Source organism: Bemisia tabaci, chromosome 1, assembly GCF_918797505.1.
Source record: "Bemisia tabaci chromosome 1, PGI_BMITA_v3".
NCBI classification, from domain to species: Eukaryota; Metazoa; Arthropoda; class Insecta; order Hemiptera; family Aleyrodidae; genus Bemisia; species Bemisia tabaci.
The window spans coordinates 8928177-8951786 of NC_092793.1; positions in this window are offsets into that span (position 1 = coordinate 8928177).

Below are 23610 nucleotides of genomic sequence, written 5' to 3' on the forward strand. Positions count from 1 at the left end.
ATAGATTTAAATAGCAAATCAATCGATATATCGCAAAGCGCGCCACGCCACCGGGAAGAATAAATATTACCGATTGTATGTCATATCTTTGATCCATTGAATGGATTCAGATCACTTTCATGAATCTAAATGGCTGTGTAAATACCTCTTATATAGGAACTTAAATTTCATAGTTCTCAATACTTGAATTTAAGTGATCAGGAATGCAAATTTTAACGATACAGGTGTCCGCTGTTCGGTCATAACACTCAGAAATTGGCGTGAACCTTGCGAAAATTATTACGATAAGATACGCAGACACGATATAATAATAATCTCTTCACATTAGTGATAGGAGTAAATTAAAGGAAAACAATTAAAATAGAAATTAAACTTGAATAACGGCGCACCTATTGCCATGATGTTGTATGTACGTAGGTACCATTATGAGGCTAAAATATCGTATTTGAGTTCAATAAATGACACAAAGTAATGAAGAAAATGGGTAGAAGGGGAACAATGTGAGTGCGCAGAGTAAAATGCTCTAATAAGCGGGTTAATCAGAGAACAAAACGATTGCGGCACATGCGAGGAGAATGAAGAAGCTCAATCCGTATCATAGAATTTACATTTTGATTGCATTTTGCAATTTGGACCTATAAATTCTGGCTCTTCTGGAAAAACACTTATGTGCATAGGGAAACTAATGGCACATACGTTGTTTATAAACCGGCCTAGAATGTATAGTTCCAAATTGCAAAATGTAGTTAATTTGAAAGTGTTTTTTTTATTTCATGGAATCACTCAAAAATCTTCTGAATGCAGTTTTTCAATGTACAATCCAAAGCTCTCCCATCTCTGTAGGTACCAGTATGATATTTTCGAGAAATTTTCAGATTCCATTACGTAAAATACGAGGGAAGAATACATGGGCACAAAATCGGCGGGAACACTTGAGGATTAAAGGTGGAAAGTCAGTGGCGAGGCGTGAATGATCGATTATCGATATTTTCCCATTTAAACCTATGGTAAAGAATCAATTATTAAGGTGTTCGCTGCGAACACCCTGTTTATCGATTCTTTTACATAGGTTTAAGTGGCAGATCAACTGAGGCGGATCCAGCAATTTGGCAACCCCGGATGTCCTCCATTTAAACCTATGTTAAATGATCGATTCTTGTCGGAGCACCTGGCCCCTCTAAGAATCGATATATTTCCATAGGTTTTAATGGAGAAAAACAACGTTGCCAATTTTCTGGATCCGCCAATGCAGATCAATCGATATATCGCGAAGCACGCCACGCCATTGTGGAAAATATCAACTGTAAAAATGCTCAGGGCAGATATTCCATTTTTAATTCAATTGCTTTCATGTTTCTTATACCGTTATTTTTTCTTTTCCGAGACGGATTATTATAACCAGATCGTGCGGTTAGAAACTACGAAGCTCACAATTTTTACTATACTTTCTTGTTTCATAGTCCAAGAAACTGCAGTACTGAGAAACGACCAACTGGCTTTGCTTTCTTCGTCTTACTCTCCAAAATCAACACCGTTTTTTAAATACAACGAGCTCTTTTTTTTTTGTTATCTCAAATCCGTTGTCTTTTCCTCTGTATCTACTTCATGTTGGTCCAAAGCGTTCGCGCTCCACAAAAATGCTCCAAGTAATCCCGCCGACAACATATATATAGGGGTTAGGGGGAAAAGGCTCAATATTTTCAGACTATATGGTTGTAATTTACTAAACAATGACCTGTATTGTTCTTGAAAGTCGGTAGGATAAGCAATGAATCTGGTTCCCTCCTCGGTTTTTTTCTTTTTAGCTAGAAGTCAATTAATATCACAATTATTGATATGGTCGTTCAAACGCGAGAGTTACAAAAATAGGCGTATAAAAACTTTAAAGTCTCTAAAATCATAATGTTGGGATGATAGTGGTCGTATTAAACATCGATGTTAAAACAAAAACGGAAAGGCATGGGAGCCAGGGATGTATATTGTGTCATGTGTATAAGTGTACCATAATTTTCCATAAATGTTAATTTATACCGCAGGCGGATCCAGACATTTGGAACGGGGGGGGGGGGAAGGGTGGAAGAGGGGCCCGAGAGGTTCCCCCCAGAAAATTTTCTGAATTTGGAAGCATATAATCTATAGTTTGAGTCAATTTTGTCATGAATAATTACCTAATATGAGCGACCTTTCTTCTCCTCTTCGGCGTTCCTCCCTTCTTTCTTTCTTCCCTCTCTCTTCTTCCTTTTTTTGGTTGAAGGGGGGGGGGGGGGTGTGCCCTTTTTGACCCTCTCTTGGATCCGCCTACGATTTATACGTATCTCCTCTTCCTCAAAGTCCTTAATCATTTAGAATTGAGTTATTGCTCTTCATTTTCAGTCATAGTTTATTGAGGTAATACTATGGCGATGAAGGAACTGAAAAGTTCCCTGTGGGAAAAGAGGAAGATAAAGTTTTAATACAGCAAACAAAGATTTTTTGCCATGGTGCAAGCAGCGAACAACTTTAGTTTTACATCAAACTCATGAGAAATTTACATACATTTACATTCCGAAAATTATACATTCCGTGATGCATGTCCTTTCGGATAAAAAATAATTATACACAATTTTAAATAGAGGAAAAATTTCAAAATGATAGCAACCTGACTTATTTTCCCTCTTAACAGTTACTTTTTTTAACTATCTACTGTAAAAGTAAGATTTTTCATATATAGAATATTTTTGCAAATAATAGTTTTAAAATATAAGTCGTTGTACTAACAGCCCTTCATAATTGTGAAAGCGCAGTATCTTGTCTGGAAGGGACTCAGACTAACCCCTTTATCATCAAGTTTCTCAACAATTTCCTACATGAAATTCGTCATGCAGAATTTTGAGGCCCTTGACTTTTTAATTCTAAAATCTGCTCAATAAGCTATTCAAAATTTGCTAGTTGGACGCAGGATAAAAAATAGGATAATACCCTAGATTTTTCTTTGAAAAATTGGCTGCAGGAAATTTGGGGACATGAAAGTGAATGGATGATTTCAAACTCAGAATCCGAGAAAACTACCCTAAGAGACTTCTGTGGCCGTGAGTTTTTCCCCTACATCGTTTGTATACACGGGAAAAAAACTGCTGAAAACTAAGCCACTGATTTTATAGTGCTATGCACCAATATTTTAAGTACACGAGCAACTCAATTCTTGAGTGCCGGAGAAAAAAAAAACCGCAAAATTTTATACAAAATTTCAAGAATAACCGTATGCAGGTTAGCCAAGGTTTTTCCCTAAAGTTTCAGTTTGTAACATGCAACAATCACACGCCATCATATGGTTAAAACATTATCAAGAAAGACATAACATAATCAAAAACTATAACAAAACAGGAAATACTTAGAGCTAGCTTGAAATTTAAGCTGCTACCTTGCATAATAACAAATATAAAGAATTGTATTGATCACAGTATATCATAAATAAATGTAAATAATAAATGAGTCAACAAATTATAACATTAAAACTTGGTAACTAATATTAAAAATCACTATCTAGGATTTAAGAAGAAGTTTTCCACTACAATGGTAACTCGAATTTATATTTTTTGGTTTTTTGTTTTTACTATTTATGGATAATCTAGCCTAGTAAGCGCTGACAAAATACTAAATTAATACATTTGACTAGAGGAATAGGTAGCTCATTTGACTCATTCTTTAATTTGAGCTTGTTCACAATGAAACCAACACATTAGCCCCTATTTGGCGAGAGCGTAAGAGTAAAATATGAAGTGGGATCAATAAATCAGTAATAATGACTTAAAACTTAACATATGCCTACAAAGTACATTTTCTCTTACTTAGAATTGATATTAACTGATGAAATTGCAATTGATTCATCCACCCTTCACTTTGGTTTTAGGAAAGTTTCGGAACACATAGTAATCATTACCGTCTACCACACAAGTGTGTCACGAAATCTTAGGGCGTCTCAACCGACACATTTTTTTCCAAGTACACAATGTACCCTCTCTATTTTTGAGCTTTCCTCACGTCCATGTGATGCACCAGTAGTGCAAACTTAGACTACCTCCAAAAATATGTAATAACTTTCGTAAAATTTTGATCATACGTTCCGCTAAGTTTCAGCCCCGTTCCTTTTCACCTTAACGCGCTAGTTAGTAGCGCGATATATTATTCCCCCTATTAGCTGTACTTGGCGCGTTACTTGGTAACTGAATGTTTTTCCTATGTTGTACATCAATACTTTGCATTCATTTTTTTCATGATGTAGTTCAATTTAAGCCAGGAGGAATTCCCATCTGGATACTAAATTCTTCCGTAAAAATTTCAGCGATTCGCTCGACAGTAATGTGTTATAATGGTGATGGTGTGGTGATTAGTTTTTAACTATGGTGTGAGAAAATGACACGGGAGACCTAAGGATGAACGCTACTTCGTCCCTCTCTTTATCGGTTTAAGTGGAGAAAAAAAGAAATAAAAATGAAATGCAGCAACGCCTTAATACCTCCATTCTTGTTTTATTTTTTCGAAAAAAAATCAATGAATGTTTCGAATTGAAATTATTACAATTCTGTACAGAAGAAGAAAAACCCATAAACATTTCAAGAACAATGCATTAGTTTTTTTGTTTGATGATATTACCTTTCTCCCGATCACTTGTTATCCGATTTTAGACGATAGCTATTTCGATGTTACGTGCACATCATCATCAGGTCACTTCGACTTCAATGTGGTCGAGTGTTTTTTAGTAAATTTTAGTAAATTTTAGTAAATTTTAATAATATACGATGTGACTTTTAGTGTTTACCAAATCGAAGTCGAAGTGACCTGATGATGATGTGCACGTAACATCGAAATAGCTATCGTCTAAAATCGGATAACAAGTGATCGGGAGAAAGGTAATATCATCAAACAAAATGCAGCCCGATAAAAAGAAGTTCAACTTTAAATTGCATTAGTTTTTATTTGAAAAAATAAAAAGGGACGATTCATCTGAAACGTCGCAAATCACGATACTGCTTTCAGATCTTGATTATGGATACGCGGATTGCCTTTAAAATATAATTCGTCACCTTGTCAGGGAACCAGGGATTTTCTGCGTTTTTTAAAATAAAGAGGGTTACGTAACGCATGCGCTGACCCCTTCTCCCTCCCTTGTAACGCAGCGTAACGCGGGCTCATGCCTCCCCTCCCCTATAGCGTAACGTTACCGATGAATGCTTCCCTTTCATAAAATTGCAGGTAAAACTCACCGTTATTACACTGAGTCACTTGTTGATATTCCCTGGGTAACTCCTCTTGCTGTCGATATCCGAATTCACGGAAAATTTCGACATTCACTGGTCAACGGATTTATAACGTAACACGGAAACTCACTCCTTTGTGAGCAAAAATTTGGAAACGAATTTTCCCCGTCTGATACTTAAATTGATGATTTAGTATTCTGTCATGTTGGGAAATCGTTACAACAAAATTAATATCTCGCAAAGTTGGCGACCACCGTTTGGAAAGACATCCACCGACACACTAATCTTGTTTATCGAATAATTGTATGTACAGTTTTAAGAGAGGCCCGGGAACGGAAAATAGAGAAAACTGCGGACAATAGGGAATAGAGGGGAGAGGTAGGAGGATGATCAAGTGCATGAGATAGTCATATTTGAATGACAACAAAAATCCGCAAAAAATGAACAAACCCGCCTGAAAGTTTTTAACTTCTTTTTTTCCCCCTCAGTTTTCGAAGTCGCCAGTCATTATTATGACCTTCATTGTAAGGGTTTAGAGGTAAGATACCATGTCGCGGTGCCTTGAACATGATCCGGTAAGGTTTTCTGGTTTTGATAGTGAGGAAGATAACCCCCCCCCCCCCTTGACCTATTTAAATAATTCGTTGGTTCCAAAAAGCACATGGCACACAGTCTACTTGTGACGTCCTAAAAGCTAAGGGCACCATATTTTTCAGTTTAAAAGAACTGGGTTTCGGAATTTTGAAAGTCATTTTCTCAATCAAAATAAAATGTTATACGTATTTCTACTAAAAAGAAGTAGAGGCGGGTGGGAAATATGGGATGTACTCTAGAAAACTGGATAAAAAACAATGTACAAGTGGACGCGATTCCTTGTGTGGAAATGGAAAAGAAGGATTTAACATTAAATAAAACAGAACTTGAGCGCCAAAATATGCAGCCCTCATGAGCCGTGGGCCTGTGGCAAGAGCGTTGTGGACAGGGCTCATGAGTTCCCGACCACCACGGGCAGTGACGTCAGCGGCTTCGTCTCCGCTGACGTCACTGGCGCTTAATAATTCCTATTCATTCTTACGGCCCTCAACTAACGAGCACACTCCTCGTCCTCCCCGTCTCCTTTTAGTATAAATACGTCCAAATTACGTGACGAACAAACTACACTACTTAGTTTAAGACACCCCGCCGTAAAAAAACAACAGTCACCCTTAAAATCGTGACGGTAAAGTATTATAATTTTTGGTCGATGTCGTTGACATTGCTTATTCCTCCCGCACTTCCGTTTCAATGCTTACGCGTTTTGAATTTGAATGGAAGATATGATGGTAATAAATTGTATCAGACTGACGTCACTGCTTGTAAGCTTAGTTGTGTAAGAGCGGCCGTAATCACTTTACAGTTGTGAGGAAGAATACAATGAGGCATTGGCACGACCGTGGGTGGAACATAGTTATCGCCGTCGCTGATAACAGGGCACTACTCGGATACCTAGGTCCATGGTCTAAAAATTGCACGCATAATTTTAAGTGAAGAAGATGAGAACTCTACATCACAAAAATCAACATTTTATTATGATTATTTGGGTTTTTCTTTAATGTTATCATTTGCTTATGCAGAATGGTAAATTTTCACGAACATTTTGTAATGCTTCATATGATTGTGAGTGTGCTAATGAGCTGATTTCGCAGTATTTTTCATAATTTTTTTCCGAAATAGAAAATTAAAGAAAAATAGATTTGAAAAAGGGAAAATTTGCCGCGTTGTGTCGTCATCTGGCGGCATTTTCCATTTGAACATATTCCTCCGATTATTGTTCAATTTAGAAACCAAGGCTATCCTCGTGCTCAGTTCTTCCAGTAGTTTCATTTCACACATGAACTTAACAAACGTCCAGACGTCTGCAAATTATTCATAGCAAATTTTGTAGGCATGGCGAGTGAAATGATATAAAAAGAAACACTTCTGAGTTACGGAAATAGCTGGAACTCAAGAATTTAAGTATTGAGAAAATGGACCAAAATAAGCTCCATCGGGAACTTGTATTCACAAGCCCCGATTCCTCGTAAATCGGTCCGGCGAATATTACGTACCGATTCTACTGATCTGTAAAATCGGAAGCGTCTCGCAATGTTGAGGCGGAAAGTCAATAAGCGGAACCGGACTATGACTTAATCAACCCAAAATGATGCAGTTTGATTTACCCCGCACAATAAGCGCTTGCAACTACGGAGCCAGATGAAGCTTCGTTGCTCAACTTTGATTGCATTGGGGTTGCGTGCTTTGCGATAAATCGATTTATTTGTCATTTAAACCTATGGAAACGGATCGATAAACAGAGTGTTCGCAACGAACGCCTTGATAATCGATTATTTAACATAGCTTCAAACGGGGAAATATCGATAGCTGATCACCCACGCCCCGCCCCTGCTCCCGATTGAATGTTATGATTGGACATCGTGACGTCTTCATCGACACAAAATGTGACTCCATTCAAGTTAATGGTGCCTAATCTGCGTGATGATACAATTTCATTTTAATGGTCATCTATATACTATTCGCGGGCAAAGAGGTCACGCCATGCTGGCGCGGCTAGGCTTTTGATAGGTACGTGAATTGGGAGTGGACTATACTACGCAGATTCTCTGTCTTGTCATCTCTCATTTTCATCATCAGCTCTAAAATGTTTAACCTGAATTTACATTATTTAAATTCGTCCTCTAAGTCCGAATAAACGCGCTAAAAATGTTATTCAACACATTTTTAAGCTGTGTTAGAAAGGTATGAGTGTTGCCTTAATATCTGCGGAGATATTTCGGTAATAGTAATAAGAATTGCGATATATTACACGGATAAGATAGGGCTATGTCCTGTCGTAAGCGGCGACATAGAGTCGATGTCATTTCAATAATCGCCCCGATGGCCACGATAGTTGTTAAACGTTTACGGTTTCCTTGGTAACCTTTGTTTGCTATCAGCTGATATCGAGTAATATGCCTAGGAAGCTCCAACCACTGCATTCTTCCAAAAAACCGCGAAAACTTTAAAATTCAAAATTTCAAATTTTGAACGTAAAGTACATTTTTTCCATCACGAGATTAAAGCACAGACAAGTTTTGAATTATTGACTGTATCACCATGATTCCAAAAATACACTACACAACATAGCATTGGCTAACAATAAAACAATATGCAATAAAATAAAGTCATGACAAGGTACATAGTCGAAAATGGCGCCGATTCCCATCAACCAACGCGCGGTCTCTCCAATGTAACATGGTCCATTGATACTCCCCAGCTGGGACCGTCCGGAATAGCAGCTCTAGTGCAAGCACCAGAGCCGCTAATAGTCTTTCGTGCCGATCGCCGATCGTTTTGTTCAGTCGCATCCCTTATTTTAAATACGAATGCCTATATGAGCAGCTGTGTGTTGATTTCATCATGACGTCAAAATGGGCAGGTAATATAGAGTATAAAAAGAAATTAAGGACTAAGGTAAAGTGCGTTTTGAGATGATTCTGTACAAAATGAGAAAATTTTCTTCTTTGGCTTGAAAAGAAAGTAGAAACTGAGATAATTTGTGGTCAGTGTGGTGTGGTATCGGAGGAGAAAGGTGACAAATGGGATGTTGTTTGATGATCGAAGTTCGATTGGTGTGTGGAGGCAGTATTTTCCGGCTGAGGCATCTTCAACGGCTGAGCGTCAGGCTCCGAGTCGATGATAATGCCCTCTGCGTTGTTTTGGAAACCTACAAAGAAAATAACATCAAGTCAAAAACAATTAAAATGCATGCTCACTTAGAATCTCTTAAAATGTCGCCTTGAGTGTGGGTAGTAAAAAGAATTCCTAACGAGCTCAGTTTAAAAAAATAATTGTTTTACAACACTGGGGAAAAAGTCGCTTGGATCTAAAGTCCAGACTCTTAATAACATTGACAAGAAAAAATACTCTTGATTCAATCGGACTTTTTGCTTGAATCAAAAGAAAATCCGCCTGAATCAAGAGGCCCGGCTCTTCGAATCAAGGAAAAATCGGACTTTTTGCTTGAATCAAAAGAAAATCCGCCTGAATCAAGAGGCCGGCTCTTCGAATCAAGGAAAAATCGGATTGAATCGAGAGTATTTTTTCTTGTCAATGTTTTTAAGAGTCTGGACTCTAGATCCAAGTGACTTTTTTCCAATGAACGGAGTGAAAGCAAAGCCGTATTGCAGAGCCAGAAGTTTTCCAAAGAAAAAAAAAAGGGGTTTGCATTTCGGGCATTTTGGATTTTTTTTTTTTTATGACGTAGGTCGGTACGGACGATTTTCATCATCGAAACGGTGTAGTTTATGGAAAAAAGTCAGTCTACACAAAATGTTTGAAATTACATAATGAGTTTATTTGAGCAAAAAAATCGGACGTTATGTCCATTTTTCATACTTCGAATTCCGAATTTTGCTGGAGTACTTGTACCGACCTACGTCTCGGGGTGAGCATGCAAACACCTCCTTTTCTTTGCTCTATGGAAGTTTTCAAAGAAAAGGGTCTCTGAGGTTAAAAATACCTCTTGGGGAAGGAGGTTTAGACTTACTAAACACCAAAAAAAGACCTCCATAGGGGCAAACATTTCGTGTTATGTGGGGCTGAGATCTCAGGACCGCTTTCTTTACTAAATGTTTGATCATACTTAATCTCTTTCTTTTCAAATCTGAGAATTGACGAGATTTTGATTCTTTCGGCATTAACATGCTGGAGTAAGTAATATTCTTTGAGTAGACTTTTCCATTACTACGTATCTTTTTTCTTCAGTTGGCAATATTACTTTGTTATTTAAAACAAAAGAACAGGCGACGCAAAGTGTAAATACAAGTAACAAGAAAAAAAGAAAGTAAAAAAATGAAAATGCAGAAAATGGGACGTTCACACAAAATAAAAATGCCTCGTGACGGATACGGGTATCAATGAAGTGAGCACCCGAAATGCGCTGAAGATTTGTATGCTTATTCGTTCCTATTTTTTTATTCCCCAACTATATATAGCGGGAAAAATGTTACAACTAGAGAGAAAAAAATTGGGATGGGACATTTCTTGGAGAGGAACTATAAATTGTGGCTACCGAAAAACAGTTTTGGGTGCTGAATAGGCGAGTTCTAAATTTTAACTCTGTAGCCGCAACTGCATAGTCAAGAGATGAATAACCGTCCCTGAAAATTTGCTCCACCCTCTGTTGTTGAGTCATTAAAGGGAACCTAAATGAACATCCTACAGCTTGGTATTTGCAAATTCTGTTGCAAATTTTTGATGAGTACGTTCTTTGAAATTATGCATGTTTCAATTTCGTGACGAATATTTATTTTTTTGGCCAATAAGTAGTTTAGTGCAAAATATTTTTAGTGTTTCTCTCATGGACTATAATCTAACATGTAATATTTTGGTCGGAAAAAAACTAATTTTTGTAAAAAAAAAAAATGTGAAACGTAAAAAATAAAAATAATTGATTGTACTAAATAACAGCCCTAGAACTAGCAATACATCTAATATAATTTTCGAATTGATATGACACAGATAATAGCACAATGTGAGAGGAAGACAGAGGAGAGAAAGAGAGCGATAGAAAGAAATCATAGACTAATCTATGATTGCAATGACGAGGTGTAAAGGACTCGATCAAACGTAAAAGTAGTGAAAGCTGGTTTATGTACACATAAGCAGCGACTCCCTGCCTAGGTATAAGTGCAACTATATATAACATCGAAACTATACACCAATAGACGACGAACACATTTCAACGCTTAAGAGGAGGCTTTTTAACCAATTTCTCAAAAAAGAGCTTGAGTCTCTTGTTCTTCAGAAGATTGATATCATCCAGATAACATTAGAAGGTACCAAATTATAATTTTTGAACATTTCACCAAATATTGAAGTTACTGTTTTTCATTCACGCGATTGGAAAGAACCTTCATATTTACTTCCTTATTGCATATAAGGAGCTGCAACATTTCAGACGTTTTGAATAATCCAATCAAATTATGATATCGAAGTAACTCAGAATCAAAGGTCGATGACTATCTCTTAGCTGTAAGTATCAAGAGCGCAAACGATCCCAAATTTTAGCGAAAAATGCTGGAGTGTGCGTTCCTCATTGCACGTGTGTAAAAATATTAACGTTGCGAAACTTCAGAACGAAGTTTAAAAAAAATAGCACAATATTAATTTAATACATATTACCCTGGTAAAAATTGGCGATACGAGCTGCGTTTCAAAATACCATAGGAGTTCTTATAGCCGACTAAAGAAGGCTATTGAAAATCATATAGCTGGCTGTAGAAAGCGGAGCAAATCATATAGCCGGGCTATACGAAGCTATAAAAAAGTATACAGTCGGGCTATAGTTCCTATCGCCGGGCTTTACACTTTATCGCCATTGGCTATTGAAGGCTATAAGAAATTGTGTAGAAATTTGTGTGATTTGGAAATCATTAAGTTTGATACGGAACTACCTTAATATTTACAAAACACACATTATATTTTCCTTTAAAACATATTTTTTTTCATCAATTAAAATGAGATGGTCCATACAGAGTGTACAAACATTTCAAAATCATGAGTTGAAAAATGCTGACTCCGCGAGATTAAATATTAGAGCCTAACACAAAGCGGAGCGGCGACGCATTGGCGCCTACAAACCTAACAGGGATACTTCACGCATTGCGCGGCGACGCACTGGCGCCTACAAACCTAACAGGGATACTTCACGCATTGCGCAATGCGTGAAGTATCCCTGTTAGGTTTGTAGGCGCCAATGATCGATCCTTTTCCATAGGTTTAAATGACCGATTAATCGATATATCGCGAGCACGCACGCCACCGACGGCCACATTCACGACATAGGTATTTGAAAGGATTCTGTAATCGCAAGTGTGCTTTGAGAGTTCCTCAGCAGGAGAAACCGCCGAATGAAGGAGCACCGCCGAGTCTAAAAAGAAGTCTCAATTTTCTATTCGCACTTTCTACATCTTGGCAAAAACCGGGGCTGCGCGAGCACAACGAGGAGCAATGTCGCGGCGCTCAGTGAGGCGAGCTAGTAGGAGGGCTCAGACAAAGTGCGGAATATTTAAACGCTCACATCCTCGATAATACGAAACGGAGCAGCTGAAAGTTGGTATAGTTGGTTTTGCCGTAAAGTTTCTTTCAATGATAATCCCTTAAACTGAATAATTTGATAAAATGAACATTTTTGAGTTTTTTGTAAAAGGTTCATGTCCAATGGACCACTAGACAAGGTACGAATTTCAGCATTCTGATACATGTTTCTTAACCAAAATTTCACGTATAATACGACGCGCACAACGAAAATTACCGAAATCAACTCCTTCCAAAGATATTTAATGATTCTTGATGCGTGAATTCAAACCACCCGCTCATGAAAACTCAATGCTCTGCGTGATTCACATCGTGCGCTAAACGTTATCATGACAGTCTCTGCGATATAAAAATCTGGCAACCTCAATCTTGACACTGTGGCTCAGCTGTAGCAAATTGCTTATAGTTTGAACAACACATGGTGGGAAATGAACATTACTCGATTGAGAAGCTTGTTGAAACCGTTGTAGTGCGCGATTTGACTCACGTAGAGCTTTGAGTTTCTTGTCAGCGGGCAGTTCAAATTCCTCGTAACCAATGTGAAATAAAAACATTAATATCTTCGTTTGGAGTTAGTCTTCATTAGTTTTCGTTACGCAAATCGTGCTCTACGTGAAATTCTGGTTAAGAAACATGTATCAGAATGCTTAAATTCGTACCTTGTCTAGTGGTCCATTGGACGTATTTCTGTCAAACGGAGCTATGTGCATTATGACGTGAGCCCTGTTATGCAAGTAGTATTATGGATCTCAGGGCTCATGTCTTAATGCACATAGTTCTGTTTGATAGAAATACGTCCAATTTCTCTCGCCGTTTCGTTCCTATGTGCGGCGGTTGTCGCGTTACTCACGTCTCTTGACTCATACTCCCCGGAGACACCACAAACAACCTCCTGAAATCCGATTCTCATACCCAGTACGAAAAAGGATGATTGTTGTTTATTTTCTTTTGAGACTCCCTAATTTCATTCAAAGAGGAACTATATGTGCTCCTAAGATTTATGCTTCCTGCTTTCGCCAACTGCATACTCTAATGCGCTTTGACGAGATTATATGAGATTTCATACGGTGTCACGAGTACATTATTTTATCTTCTCTTCCCATTTGCCCAGCTCTTGTCGGAATAATCTACCGACTTTATAACGGGTAAGCATATTGCTTGATGTACTTTTAAGGTAAGAATCTAACAATAAGCGCGAATCTTCGATCGCGTTACAGATTGTCATTAAGGAATCGTCTTAGCCACCACAAAAGATGACATCAAAAATTCGTCACGGCATTAGGATTATTTTCTGAAAGTCTATAGTCTTCCGCGGAATGAGTCAGTGAGCATTTTTCTTCAATTATATTTAAAATATTTTTCCACATGCCGTCATTCAGCTATGTTTTTGTAGAGGTGACACGGGGAAACTGAGAGAAATTGCAGGGTGACTATCTTCACCACATTTCGACCTAAAGTTTTTTAAAGTTTAGTGACTGTTTGCCTCCAAAGAGAGAGGTTTGCAGAAGAAAAAGAAGGAATCAAAGACTAAATGTCTCTGCGTATAACTTTCCACATAGCCGTGAACATGAGCATTACATATTCTCATGAAATTTAACATGTCTCCTTTCTGAAAACATTTGAAAAAGGACAACCACCCAAGCAGCAGTGATCGCAAAGTTGCGATTTGATCGGAGAATGTATCTCGATTTTATCGACGTTGATTTATTGCAATATTATCGGATAAAAAATTGCGCTAAATTGTGATTTCATCGCAAACATTTGCAATAAAATCGTGACTTTTTCGACAGAGATTTATCGGATTATTAGCGAAAAAAAAATCGTGATAACTTTAGATAAAATGTTTAATTATCGAGCTCGATTTTATTGAGATAAAATTGCGTCAAGATTGAGGATGTTGATGATCCTAGCAATTTTATCGGCAAAAAACCACAACTTAATTTCAGAATATAGCAATTTTTCCGTTGTAAAATGCTACTTGGGCAGCTTCTTCAGAAATTCAAAATAAGAAATTACTATCTTACTACGTTTAGTCGCGCTTTTTAGCATATGGAACAAAGTTATGGTTAGTCTTAGGGCTAGAGTTATGGTTATTTGAACTGTACACCTCCTGGCAAGAGGAGAAATTCTCACTACATGGAATTGTCATAATGTGCTATTTCAGTATGACTGTTAGCATTCATTGGAGGACAAAGGAAGGTAATTTAGGAATGGATTTGACAGGCAGGCGTTAAGATAGGTGATCCAGATTTTAGGAAGTTGAATGAATGTTCGGCCTTGAGCTAGACATGAATTTGAAAAAAGGAACATGCATGGATGCAAGTGAATAATTTTGAATTGTGTGGGGGATACACTGAACATTTCATCCATTTAAAAATACAAACAAGTACTGAACAGCCGAAACTTTGGCCGGCTCGTCATTTGAAGGTGTATTTTAAAACTTATGCAAGAAGGGAATTTCGATCGAAGAGGAAATACAATTTGATGAATTCTGGAACTCTTAGCTCATAAATCATTCTACACCATCAAAAATTGGTGGTTGCGAAGCATTTTCCTCGCGACTGATTTCCGCATTCTAAGGTTCTGCCCCTACAAAATTATCAGTAAGAAAATAGCTTAGAGGAATTGATCAGAATTTTTGGTCCAAATGTAACGAGACAATTTAACTACATAACGATGATGAATGAATTATTTAATTCCTCTCTTAGCGAGATAATTTTGAGCAAGTTCTTTGATTTCGGCTATTTAATCGTAGTGTAATAGCAACTTGAGTAAAACATGATCTCAAAATGAAATATTCGTGCTTTTGGCTTCACTAGATGAGAATGCTGTCGTGCGGAGGAAAAACACCATATGAACATTCAAGAGTTGCCAAATTTCCTTCGATAAAATTCTTATTTTTGTGGAGAGTTATGAATATTTTCTCTTGAAGTTTTCAGATGATATAGGTCTGGTCGTGAATAAAACTCTCTAAAGAATTAAAAAAAAAAAAATTCCCTAAAAATTAATATTTTATCAAAGGAAATTTGGGAACGTCTGAAGGCTCATACTGCGTTCTTTCTCAGCACGGCAGCAAGAGTCTCGATTTTGGCACTAAAATTTTGAAGACAAAATGATAAAAAATGATGACAAATTATGATGATCATGATGATTTTTATTGATTTTATTGAATGAAAATATATGCATTGAACTAATTTTCAATGCATATATTTTCATTCAAGTACACATTCTTAATGACTTATTTTCAGAGACATTATGTAACAGTCTGTTGGATTGTATAAATGAAAAGCCGACCAAAGTACGAGAAATTGAGGTTAGTTTTACCTTTTTCTCATATTAATCTGGGGTGAGCATAGGAAGGTAGGAGGCCAAATCACTGCCTAAAACAATAAAGTAAATAATTATTTTTCTGAATAAACGCCGCCACAAATGTTAGATACTACATCAGTGACTTCCCCAAAGTTAATCTACACAAGAGTTTTAACCTTTCAATGCGATGCCTAGATAAAGCACGGATAGTTTTATAACTCTTCCCTTGACCCTGGGGTGCGCCCCCTGGCCACCTTGCGGTCCAGCCCTTCAAAGCTCTTCGCGCCTCAAGCGTAATGGGTTACGCGTTACACTTATGATTTTATATTAAAGGGTGAGATTACTACTTATTAAGGCATAACCACCAATTCAGTATGTCTAATACGAGTTAAAGAGTATTTAAGAGTTATCTTGACAAAATTATACACAACAGTTACGTTAGAAATTCAGTGACTAACTTCAGTTAATGACCAAATCACCATTTGCGAACGCCTAAGTATTGCGTCCTTCTCATACTTTTTTAGGTAGTGTATGAATGTTGGCGCGAACTTTGAAGTGACCAAAAGATTAGGAAACTAAAATTACTCCCATTTATGTATAAGATGCGCTTCCAAAAAAACTTCTTAGGAAGTATAAAAGAGCATTTCTCCAAATTTTACATGTAATGGATCACGTGCTGTCGAAATATTTACAACGATTCAGCAAGCTAACCATAAACGTGGATGCAAATTTAATCAACCGATATAAATAATAATGAATAATGAGGGACCAAGCCCTTCAAATTTCGTCGCGATTCCGATACAATGCCTGTCAACCAATACATATAATGGGCCTCTTGCACAATTTTTTTATTGCTTGTATCGAGAGACATAAGGATCCTGATATCATAGGAATTTTTCCGGTCTTTTTTCGCCACCGGGAACCCCCAACAAATCAACCTAAAAACGCCCCAAAATCTGGATTCTCAAAACGGTCTTTTTTACGTGGTAGCGGATCCGTTAAGTGACGTCACAGTATATGACAAACCTGATCTCTTCAGCGTTTACAATGTCCTTCTCCATGAGGAATTGGCATGCCGCTTGTTAAGAGACTAGCTCTTCGATTGTTGAATCGTTATTGAATGACCTTGATCGATAAAAGGCATTGTCGAGATAGGGATTTATCGATCGAGTTCATTCGATAACGATTCAACAATCGACCTGCTGGTTTGTCACGTACTGTGACGTCACGAGTCTACCGGATTTGTTCCCGCGTAAAAGTGACAGTTTTGAACGGGTCGGTTCCGAAAACAGCTATTCTTGAGTTTGGGAGGTTGTTTCAAGATTTTTTAATAGCGCCATCGTTCTTTCCGTGAAATTTGCCATTGGAACCAGTTGGATTACATTTTGCAATAAGGAACCACTACTTTCGGCTCTTCCATAAAAGCACGCATCTACATGGGAAATCAATGGTACATATGTGTTGTTGCTGAAATGAGCTAGAAATAGTTGTTCCTTATTGCAAAATGTAATCCAGTTATCAGTCCGCAAATCCGCGCACCTTGCAACAGGCCAATTTTGGACCGATAAAATTTGCACACTCGTTAGTTTCATCATTCTCGAAAAGCCTCGAAAAACGGAAGGTTGGAATACAAAGTCGGGGACGGGGAAAAATAGACAGAAAACTCGCACATACATGTAACCTCAGACTTATTTACAGCTCGCAGCACGTATTATCTTATTATTCATAAGCATGGTTTTCAAGTTCAACCGTGTATCTCAACTGCAAGCGGGAACGGTATTCAATGCTAATTTTCATGCTAATAAAATGCAATGAAACAGCAACGCCCTGTTCGGCATTTAATTGGTTTTCTCTCAAGTGCAAGCCCTCATTTCCAGCCAACGCAAAAAGCTGCACACACGTTACCTTCCATGAACTTACTTGGGTGAAAAAAAATAAAATTCGGCTTCTGAGGGATGTGCTGTCACCTTGAAACTGAAGTGAGATGATGAATGTAGCATCTGCTTTCTTATAATGTTGTCGGATTGTCCATTGTGACATCATTCATCTAAGCGGACGAAATTCGTGGCAAAAAAAACTTTTTTAGAACCTCTTGGAGTCATTTTTTAAATATCTTGGCTCCCCTCATACATTCCAACTCCCTCAGTACTGGTTGGGAGGTAGTCTCTAGACCGTATCTTAAGGAAAGAACGACCCAAGTTCATGTATTGCGAACTTCTCATATATATCTGAGCGTTGGTAAAAATCAAGAGTTTCCTGTCGGAGCCTGGCTCATTATATCAAAAACTGATCTTGGTTGTAGTGCCCTCGAGCCCAAGAAACTTTAATTTCTTGCATTTTTAAGGCTTCATTCTCGAGTTATATCACTATACCTTTTCAAAAATCCAACCCTGATGACTTCAGACCCAGAACTAGAACTTCTCAAATTTTGCGTAAAGGACGGAAATTTATTGACTTTTATCTGAGAATGTTGCAGTACAAGTTTCATGCATGGAACATATTGACGGAAAAGTTGATCCAAACTCCAACGTGCCATGTAAGCATGAATAATTCCTTATACGTTTTGACTATAACAGCTATGAACCTGAGGTAAGAACTGAAGTGACCTCAATTTTCTAGGTATCCATTCAGATCTATTTTACAGCTTTTCATGAAGATTAACATATGGAAAGCAGGCTACGAGCTGAGTGAAATCTCATGAGATGTGAAATAAGCCAATTGTTTTGAGAACGATATTTTCCGGGGCAAAGGAAAGGAAAGATGGTGGACAAAAGAAGAGAGAGATAGGCCGGTAATTGGGATGAGGGGGGGGGGGGCGAGAGAGTAGAGGTGACTGGCAAAAACAACCATGATGTTCGCCAATAATTACATAGAGCTAAACTTTGAGAGGTGGGTTATTTTCAGGGGTGGGGAGGCTACTCTCTAGGATACAAAAGGGTCGGTAGCTCTGTAGTTATCACCACTGGTTTAATGAGCCCTTTTGTTTTACCATTAACTGAATCAACTGTGAAATAGATGGAGTTTGGCAAGGTTGAGGATTATCCACATTACATTGCCACTACGCATCGGAAAATTGGAAAAAGATTCATAAATAAAAAATAGAAAAGATTACCATGGCACATTCGGAAGAAATTCCTCTACGATGCAAAAATCCGTTTGTCCTAGCGTTAATTTTTTTCAGCAAATCAAAATTACTCGCGATCTATCGTTCTCGTTTGAATATTCAGTATCTGATGAATGATGGTGGTACAGGGGGAAGGGGAGTTCTTATTGGTCCATTGAAGTGGATTCGCAGTGGCGTGGCGTGCTTTGCGATATATCGATTGGTCTGCCATTTAAACCTATGGAAAAGGATCGATAGACAGGGTGTTCGCAACGAAAACGTTAATAATCGATTCTTTACCATAGCTTAAAATAGGGAAATATCGATAATCGATCATTCACGTCTCGCCGCTGCTTATTCGGTACGTACAATCGATGCACGATGCGTGTTTTAACGTGCTGTTCGTCTCCACTTGATGCTAGAATAAGCACTAAAAGAGATTGTGGTCAGAGATTTGTCGCTGGGACTAAGGGTTGTTTGAGCTCAACTTTTAACAATAAAATGAAAATAAATAAAAATACGTGATAGCGCTTAAAAAATAAAACCTGCATTCAATTCATTTCAATGGTAAAAGGGATAGAAACTACATATAGAAGATTGAAAATCAACTTGAATCCGTTGTGGAAAAATCAGAGGAGTAAAAATATGAAGTTAAGAGGCACCTTTGTAATGAATGAAGAAAAAAATGAGGAAAATTGAATAAGCTACGGGAAACGTTATTCTTGCGATGACGTCTATCGTTTTGGCCACTCGGATCGGATGAGGAGGTTCTTTCCGCCGAGCCTGAAAAAAGAAAGAAAGAATGAATGAAGCTCTCATTGACAAGAATGAAATCCGTAGTCAGACACTTGGAAATGAAAAATTAATATAATAAGGGACCGTTCATAAAATATACGTAACGCCAAAAATTGGATTTTTTTTATCTCTTCGCTCCAACCTCCCGTAACATACCCGTAACGTACCCGTAACGAACCTGTCACGCAGGGCTTCAAAATACCTCACGCTCTGTTGACCTTCCCCCAAAAGTAAACTTCCAAAAAATGGAAAAATAAACCGTCTTTAAACGACTAAAAAAGGCTATGATTAGCGTTACTTAATGACACTTTTGTAAAGCAAGCTCACCTTCCCTTTCTTGAGCGTTACGTATTTGTGAACGGCCCTTAAACTCGCGGCATGCATTATAGAAAGGGTAGAGACCATCTTAAACTTTTATCCGAAAGAACGTCACCTTAAAGGTAAAAAAGCCGATTTTTTAAAAATTCTGAAATGATAATCTCGTGGAAAAATACACATATTTTTAAAAAAATGATAAAATGCTCAACCTTATCTATACGACAGTTTCGTTTTGAGTCCCTTGTAAGAGGAGTGGGTTATTTGCTTTATTTTGATTTATTGGTTTTTCCAGTTGAAAATGTATTTACCATGTTCTCAATCCCGTTCGATCTCTTTATGACAAATCAAAGTAACTACTTGAAATTTTTTCTGTGTATATTTTTGAAGAGGGGAAGAAATTTCACAGATAATTTTAAATAACACTGTTTTCTCTCGAAAAAAAAGGAAAAATACGAGTTGCAACGTTGTAATTAACGCCATTGATATGACACGCCCAACTGACCTATTAATACAGCCATTTACTAAAAAAAAAAAAAAAAAAAAAAAAGCCACAGTTGTTCACGAAGATAAAATGTCAACCATTTTTAGGTGTCTGCCTAAGAGAAAAAAATTAAACGCTTCTAATTGAAAAATATTAGTAAATACCATCCATTTTATAGCAGTTCTCATTCTCTCTCTCTCATAAATTACTTCGAATTTTAGGGCAGAGATTGGATCCTCCTTGATAACAATTTAAGCTCTTAGTTTTGACTTTCTACAGCAATTATCCCCGTTGGATGTTACATCTGAGTGAGTAAATTTTTGATCCTCGGTGATTAGATAATAAATTACCACGACAGTAGAGTTTTCGAAGTAACTATTTTACTCTGCACGTAAAAAACTTGACTTTATTGCTGTAAAATAAATACTTGCGAATAATTGCTAACATACAATTTAAGCGACTATGGCATCTATTCTACATATATTTGTGTTAAATAATACCAAGAACATGCTGAGTAACCGATCATTCCAGGTAATAACGGCTATAATGAAGCGTAAGAAATTACTAGGACACTGCAGTATGTAGAGCATAACTAAATGCGGCGTGCAAAGTTCTGACACGGTTTATCGAAACTAGGTATTTAAATTATTTTCTTTCAATTTCTATCGGCTTAAGTAGTTAGCGAATGTGAAATTTACATGTATCCTGTATACTTTTATCAGGACGAACATAATACTTCTGACGAAACATAATGTTCTATATTGACCGGAGATTTATGTTGAACAATAAACCAATTCACCAGCATAGGTTCGGAAGTGTCAACCGATGAGGGGTTTGGTTCACATGACCTCACGTGGCGGCTCAGTACTCTGAACCAAATATCGGCTATTGAACTCCACTGGCTCATTAATAACCTCGATGGTTAAAGTTCGATTTCGGCTAATATCAGCTTTTGTTTCAATTTGCGAAGAGCGCCAAACAAATAAAAAAAAATCTAAAAAAATAAAAATAAAAGTAGTGTACTTCTTTCGAAAAACTCACTGAGAGGCTTAGGAATCTCGACATAATGCGTAGGAAGCAAAAAATCATGTAAAATGATTTGATAGCAGTCATTCGACACGAACGGTATATTTATGTAAGTACAGTAGCGCGGTGTGCTTTGCGATAAATCGATTGATCGGCCATTTAAACGTATGGAAAGGATCGGTAAAAAGGGTAAGCGCAACGAACACCTTCATAATGGATTCTTTACCATAGCTCCAAATTGAGAAATATCGATAATCAGTCATTCAATATATGAAGTGTGGAATGTTCACCTTAAATGTCAAACTATCGTGATCTAGCCCTAACGTTGCTGGAACATTCGGCTGTACCAAGTTCGAATTGTACAAAACAAGCCGCCTACAAGTAGCAGCGTCCGAAAATCAGGTCTAAACAAACATCTGGAGCAGATGCTATTTTCTCAAAGACTTGATAACTATCTGTCGCTCATAGAAACCTAATCTGTGAATGCCTCATGTAAATATGGAATTTTGTGGCATGAAAGGCGTGAAATTTTGTAGTTCGAGCCCCTTGTCCTTCATCGTGAGGCATTATAATATACGTAATTATGATTAATTTTAGTAATCGTCTCTATTCTTCTATTGTGGTATATAGCTCCTTTCTTGTCTGCCTCTTTTCCTGCTCATTTATGGACTGTAATCTTCACTATGGTTTGAGTAAACTCATCTCAGTGCCCTATTCTATTCGAAGCACAGTCAGATGAAGTGAATACTCTGTTTTCTAACGTAATAACTTATGATCGGATCAATTACGTACAAGTAGGTTATATATTTTTCATATTCCCACGGGAAATCGTTGATGGTTTTATACTTGGACTGCGGATGGACGAGTCTCTCTTTCCTGGCATGAAGTCTTTTTAGGAGAAAATATTTGGCAAAATACTTCGTTAAACTTCAAATATGACAGTATGTTAGCGGGGAATTAATTCGCCCGCACATACATCTTGACGATATCAATAATTATTTTAGACAAAGGTATAATTTCGCAAATAATAAAGCTTTATTTAAGCAGCTCTATTGAATTTTTGCAAGAACACTATGAATTCAGTAAAAGCATCCAAATGCTCTAAATTTGCAACGACTACCTTTCAATGTCAAACATTTGTTTTTTTAGCGACTGTCTTTGAGGGTATGCCTGTTATTTCAGGTATTCAAAAACGCAAGCATATCTTCTAGGAGCAATTTGGATACTGGAATCTGTATCATAGACCAAATTTAAGACGCCCCTTCAAACCGTCTATTTCCAAGAAAGAATCTCATACACTGGTAAAAGAAGTTCGATCATGTGAATCAAACGTTCGGTGTTCCATATCATCCCAAATATTCGGTTTGTCAAACTGGACTTTCGGTTCGTGCAACCAGACGATCGGCATGTATAGGTCGTCAGTCAACTTTACCACACAAGTTCGGTTACACGAACGGAATTAGTTGGGATGATATGGAACACCGAACTATGGTACATACGACCGAACTTTTTTTTCAGTGAGGTTTTAGCAACGCTTCGAGAACTAAGCTAGGTCCAAGGCACGCTTTAAATTCTCATTCTGCATAAGGAACGAAATAAAACGAACATAAAATGGAATACCTCTGACGCACAACCATTGTTCGCCGTATGTGTGCACGTGTTGGGCCCACAATTTGTACATGCAACTATGTCGTTGGGCCCATCTGATTTCCGCTCGCCCTGTCAACAAAGTGCACCAATGAACGACACGATTGTAAGTAAAATGAAAATGAAATCGGAAATAAAAATATAGATTGATGCCCAGCTGTAAAATTGAACCAGCATAGAACAATGATATCGTACAAGAGACTTCCTCAACAGGATGTCTCTTTGTATGGCGTCAATGGTTGCTCTCTCTCGTAAGGAATGAGGAAACACTTGAGAGTCATATGTGTGCGGCGCATATGAAATTTACAAGTTGCATACAACTTTAGGATTACTGAAGTTCTCTACATCCAAGTATATCTGCGGGGGCGTTTGAAGAAATGACAAAAAATAACAAAAGACTTGCTCACTTTTGCGTCAACTGCACCATAGCAGCTAATCCACGCGGGTGATGTTGCATTGCGTCCATGATATTGAACTGCATGCTCACTTTAATAAGAATTTTTTTTTTTTTTTTTTTTTTTTTTTTTTTAAACCAAAGTGAGCATAGCTTTCAAAATCGTGGGATGCTGATATTTTCT